The following is a 6639-nucleotide window of genomic DNA, read 5'->3' as shown; positions in this document are numbered from 1 at the left end:
AAGGCGGTTCCGCACTGCACAAGCGTAATTTGGCTACCACGCACTCCAGGTGACATTCTCCCCTTACTTGTTCTGCAGTGCAAATATCGTATCCGTTGACAGAGGAAAATCCTACAACCAAAACGGTAAGATTCCGTACGTTATGTTATCAAACTCAAAAATTTATATCTTAAGACTACACTCACCGATGAAGTAAATCACGCAGATTATCAGCAAGATCTTAACATTCTCCATTTCACTTCTAACGCTTCCAACACAACGAAAGTATCGAAACAATGTAATCACTCGCTATTTATACGAATTTCTTGTATTTATATCTAAAGTAGCAAATAAGCAATATATTAGATGGGAGATATTATTACCGAGCTTGAAATTTTATAAAATTCTTATCGCAATACGAACCTTTAAGAATTACTTAAGTCAAAAATACTTTAGTGATATTGGATGGTGGGGTGATGGATGTTTCCATTCGGCTAGAGTTCAAAGCAATTAATGAAATGAAAATGATAAGGAAGTTGTCATCACTATCGAAGTGCACTTTTTCCATAAACCTTTAAAACAAATTTTTTTTTTGTTATTTCTATTCCCGCTATGTACAGTCGACCCCCTATAACCCTGTTGATAATTCCGTTTTATATGAATTCCACCTTGTAAGAGTCACTTAGATTTTACAAATATGTGTGCCGGGCTGTGAACGGCTCATGTATTTGTAAAATCTAAGTGACTCTTACAACATGGAATTCATATAAAACGAAATTATCAACAGGGTTATAGGGGGTTCGACTGTAATTCAGTTATAACTAATAAACCAAAAGTTTACTTATGTTAAGTTGAAAAGTAAAAAGGGGTCGTAGTCCGGGGACTTTTTGACGACTCCGACTCCAGAGCAACACACAATGTTTCACTCTTTAATCGTTTCAATTACAGTAGTTACAATTAACATCGTGATTAATTAAAACTACTACAAACTTCAGCTTTATTTCAGATGGTTAACGTTGAGGAGTCATCCGAGACATTATAGGATATACAGAAGCGTTATCTTTCAATAATTTAATATGGATAAAAGATCGGAATTAAGTTTCATATATCTGATTTCAGCCTTTCCAAATATTTTCGTATCAGCCAGTTGTGTAACTGTGATGGAGAAAACAAAAGTCCTGCTGTTGGTCTGTCTGATTTTCGTCACAGGTAAGTTTGTATGACGTAATTATTCGATTTACGTAAGATAATATATTAAATCTTACATGATTCATTCGTAAAATATCATTTTACAACGTGTAGTCCTGCCGAAATGAGGGGCGTGTGCAGTAATAATTGCATAGTAAATAGAAGAATGAAAAAATTATTAATAAAAACGAGGTTATATTATGGTAAAATACACCGAACATGGTAATTATAACTTTGTGTCATCCGGATTGCGGTATCTAGAAATTATTTATGATGACACCGTCACAATGCTAGGCTGCAACTTATTTACATCTTGTTGCCCAAATCAATGTATTTTAGTACAATTTTAGTTTCTTGCCTCGTATATCATACTGTTCCTGTTAACAAGAGAGCCGTGCTTGTCACTAATCTAACACCGTCCTGCAGAACATTTTTCAATTGAAATAACGTGACTTCCGGTACCAATCGGAAGTTCCTATACAGTTAATCGGGCTTCTGGCCTATCTGGACATCGACTTTGATGTATCTAACTCCGGTCTCGAGATTAAGGAAGGACAGAAGTAAGATGGAGGCCAGTGGGAATTTACTTCTGCAATTTGAAAATTCAAATGCAGTGATTCGCTGCAAAACAAATAATCTATTTCTCGTGAGTAATTTGATTTTAATGATAGATTAAACCCTTTATATCGGTCTGGTCTACAATATTTAAACGCAATGTACAGTACGGCACCTTTGGCATTTTCACATTTAGGTCATACCGATACTTGTGACAAACATCATTTCTACAAAATTTAATCTCCGCACTCAAATTTCAAACGGGACATTCACCCAAATATTTCCTAATAAACTTTTATGTTATTTTAAACTCAACGATACGTTATTTATCTGTTATTTCAAAAATAACTAGGATGTTTTAGTACAAGACACTGGCATAAATACAGCCAGATAAAGTAACGTGTTGGCAGTCTCGTGTTACTTAAAACACATATGAAAAAAAATGAGGTTGTTTTTTATTTTTATTTCTCTGATCTACATTTACATATAGTTTTTTATAAGTTTTAAAGGTTTTTATGGTGTCTTTCTCGGGGATGGCATATTTAATAGCACCATGCGCTGTCCACAAACGTCTTCCTGTGATTTTAACTTACAATAAATTTCATAGCGCTCGGTATCTGCTGCTGTATAACCATACTATACCTATAGTGCAAAGCACTTAATTTACTAGTGTGACCATTATGGGTATGTGTATCAGGTCTAGTACAAAGTGGTGTTACACTGAAGTCGTAGGACTTGCTGGTACGCTCACTCGGGTACAGCAAGGAGTAGTGGTGAGACCTCCGGGAAAGGGATGTTCAAATAAATATAGAAGATACGTTTTTTTCAGCAGATATAAAACAAATCGCTATTGAAATTTCTGGTTCTTTATTCAAATTCATCTAATATTGCGATTTTCTGTGTAATTTGTTATAAGAAGAACCGAGTACTCCTATAACGTTACGCAGGACGTACGTAGATATGCAACTTCTACTAAGTTCTTAATCGAATTACACACTAAACATTAATCGAATACCTGTGCAATGATCTAAATATTATTAACACGCATTACTAAACATAAAGTTTTGCAAATATGTACTGTACAATCGAGTAACGCCGATGTAGTGACCGAGCCGGAATTTTAAAATTCCCTGTATGGACCCAGATATTTGGGGTCAAAGTTCGTTAAAAGTCTATGAATGGATGACCAACGTAAGCCGGATGGTCGCTACGTGTGATACGAGTTTCCGATTGCTGTTTATTTACATTGATCTCTGCGACATTTTAGATTTAGATGGGATTTAAGCCTTTTTTTATGCAGCCTTTTAAGTTTCTTTAAACCTTTTTTTTTTGTTTCGGCAGTTTAACAGATGATAGGCAGCTAACTACAAATGTGAGTGTTTTAGCGTTTCTTCACGTTTTTCCGTTTACAACGCTAAACCCACAGAAATTGGTAAACCTCCTTTTGAAACTTCTTTACACAAAAGGTTAGAAGCGTGTCCAAAACTTTACTTACAAGATAGTTTCAAATGTTCACGGGTATCATTCCAAATAGCATCTTCCGTTTGTGCTCAACGAATTACAGAACTTTTTTGTGTTTGTATTTAGCAAACTCGAAAAATTTTACAGTTCATAGTTCCGTTCCAAGCATTCTATTTGTATAATTAGTTATTAATTTGCTAGCTTTAGTAATTTCTTTCTTCCTATCCGGATATTTGCGATTGAAATAGGTTTAGACAACAGTTTTCTCGCAGTAAATATCTTTGTGTCGTTTGTTTCCTCTTTCTCAAATTATCTTCAGTATCTTTTTCTATCTTTTACTCAGACAACATGCAGATGACTGTTTCTGCAATTTTACTAACAACTTCTGTTCTGTTAAATACTTCCGCAGTAATTTTCGCCTGTAGGCCTGTATAAAATAACTTATTCTAAGACTATTTTCATGAAAGTTTTTTTTTTATAAATATGTGTTTGTAAGACACGAATTATGCGATATAACGTATAGAATCTTATTGCTTTATTTGCAGGATTTTCCACAGTAATTGGGTACCAGATTTGTACACCCGAACAGGTGAGAAATGAATGTTATCTGATATGCGTAGTGGCTAAAGGCAAACTCTGCATGACCAATCTTCCTTGTCAATGTCCAAAACCTCCCGCTAGACAAGGAAAACACAGAGGATAATATACAAATTAAACACGTTTTCAATCATAATTGTTTCTTGTTTTTTGTCAAATTAATATCGAAAAATATTAAAGAAATTTAATTTTTATAAAGCGTGTGAAATTTTTTCCATTAAGTTTATTATAAACAAGAAATATTCTATACTTTAATAAATGATTTTTCTAACGTAATAGCCTGTCACTCGTCAATTCAACACTGAAGTTTTCAGCGCGTGTTTTATTTTAAAATATTTACTAAAAAATCGAGAATAATGCTTCAGAAAACACTTCGGAATAACATTATAATTAGGCTTTTATTACCGAAATATATTTATAACCCGATCGTATAATTACACCGTTTGATATTTCGCTGTAGTTTGATAAAAGATATAATATATCCAGAGGAATTAAACTGTTTACAATACAGAACTTGACAATAACACTACGGTTATTATGACAATATATTAATTCAAAGTAAACGATGATAATGTTGTTTACAGCTTTTTATTCGGTAAAACGATCTTTCCCGAAAATAACAATCCAGGAACGTTAGAAACTGTTAAAACAGACAAAACAAAAATCAATAAAACAATATTTTTACAAATATTTTTTAGACTTTTAAAATCATTAAAAATTCTCTGCATTTCTAATGTCAAAACAGCTTTACACTATTGTAGTGGTGACAGACCTTCCTACTCACCAAAGCCAACACTCTCAGATTTCTTTAACTGGAGCAGTCAAAGAAAACAATGGAATAGACTTTTAAAAATATTGTAATTAATTGCTTTTATTTTTTAATCTGTTTAAAATCATTATAATATAAGCATTATAGTTATATGGAGATATTTTTTCTCGATGAGATCAGGATTTCATCGTAATAATTTTTAATTAATAATGTAATTTTCACTCGTTAATCTCATCCAACACTATATTAACTGTTGGCGTTTTATATATAATATGAAACTCTGTAATTAAATCTTGAAGTATTAAATTCTGCTTCTATTATTTCGAAATCAAGCTTTATGTTTTAGGATGAGAGATTTATATAAATAGCGTGCCAGAACCACATTTATTTTCATTCGTTTTCTCGAATATTTTGCATTCTCCGGTAACTTGCGTAACTGATATGGAAAAAATAAAGATCCTGCTGTTGATCTCTCTGATTTACATTACTGGTAAGTTTGTATGACGTAATTATTCGACTTATATAAAATAATAAATGAAATCTTACATGCCTTATTCGTAGAATTTTCTTCCGTTACGAGCCTCCAGGTGTGTACTGGCAATGAAGGGCTGGGAAAATGCCGTTATTATTACATAGCAAAGAAAAGACCCTTCTATATAATGGAAGACCCTTCTATCGGACAGGCATCAAGATAAGTATAAAAGCTTCGCCTTGCACACGTCTGAATCCATGGAGGGGCGATAAATGAACTCTTTGGAATTCCTCGCTTATATTAATTTTTTGTTTTCATTCGTCTTCTTATTGCTGTACCCCGCAATCGATTTCATCCTTTTTTGTATTTTATTTTAAGGTTTAATTTAATGTTTCGTTTCTGTAATTTTCTTTAAACATTTTCCTTGCCCAAGGGCATGGCCGACTTCAACAATTATTATTAAATAAGTAAATAAAATTTCCTGTTCTAAGCTGTTGTAAGCGTCAAATTTCATAATTACATCACAGTATTTTGTCACCAAAGACTTCCTCTTTACTCTTCATATTAATGACAATTTTTTGTAAACGAAGGTTCCAATACGCTCAGACGTCTGGCTGCGGCAGTACAGACTATTTCTGTTTATTTTGAATGCTGGTGAAAAAATTATTAAAATACACGATGTTTTATTATCGTCAAACAAACCGAACATAGGTTGCTTAATTTAAAATAATGTATTCGTTTTTACTCTTTAATCGTAGTGTTTCCTCCGTAGTCGGTTTAGAATTGTGTACTCGCGAAATCCTTCAAGGGATTCGTAACGTGTACTGCATAACAGCTAAAGAACGATACTGCATAAAGGATCTTCCTTGTATCTATCTCGATTCTGCTAGAGAAGCCGTAAAGCATAGATGACCAGCAGACTTCTGATGAACTATCAAGTTTTTAAGATTATGACATGTAACAAAGCTTTTTATCAGTTACCTATGTGTACTAGTGTGTTTTCACACTATTATATATACGTAAAACGTGTGGAAAAAGTATTCAAATAAATAAATGCAAATACATCAAGGAAATTTTTATTCATGTGTGGGAAGTTACACTCAAATACAATCTTGGACGTATTATGTTAAGAGACGACTCGGTTTTTGCATAGAATTCACGAGTTTCTCGCAAGAAACCTGTCAATCGGTGCCGTAACTCGGCAGGTGTAACTAAAGATGAACAAAGATCTGGACGGAAGAAAGTTCGAAATAATGCCATCAAAATATAATCATTATTACACTTTTATTTTCGAATATGGAATTTTGCCACCTTGCGGGTCGATTCCTTAACGGCTTTGGTTAAACTTGGAAAATAATCCACCGTTTCTTACATTACATTTAGTGGAGCATTCCCTCTGGCCTGTAGCATTAAATGCCACTGGCTTACGGAGTAATCAGTGATTTAAACGCAGATAGCAATGAAATTGGCCTTAAAACGAATTTGGCGATAATAAAAATTATGTACAAAAAACTAGTAGACAATCGAGAAATAATAATAAATGACTCCACATTAGAAACGGTAGATAAGTATATATACCTGGGAAAAGTACAGTCGACCCCGTATAACACTGTTGATT

The 6639-nt window shown here is 33.4% G+C and overlaps 1 long non-coding RNA gene across 1 annotated transcript; it reads left to right on the top strand.

Annotated features, from left to right (window-relative positions):
- Positions 1-4954: 4954 nt before the first annotated feature.
- LOC111639522 lies at positions 4955-5511 on the top strand. The gene is made up of 2 exons (XR_002759085.1): positions 4955-5039; positions 5111-5511. It is a non-coding gene; the product is annotated as an uncharacterized LOC111639522 (long non-coding RNA).
- The last annotated feature ends 1128 nt before the right edge of the window (positions 5512-6639 follow it).

Source organism: Centruroides sculpturatus, unplaced genomic scaffold (assembly GCF_000671375.1).
Source record: "Centruroides sculpturatus isolate CEXI.00-Female unplaced genomic scaffold, Cexi_2.0 scaffold1018, whole genome shotgun sequence".
Taxonomy (NCBI): Eukaryota; Metazoa; Arthropoda; class Arachnida; order Scorpiones; family Buthidae; genus Centruroides; species Centruroides sculpturatus.
This window is presented reverse-complemented; position numbering and strand designations above follow the sequence as displayed.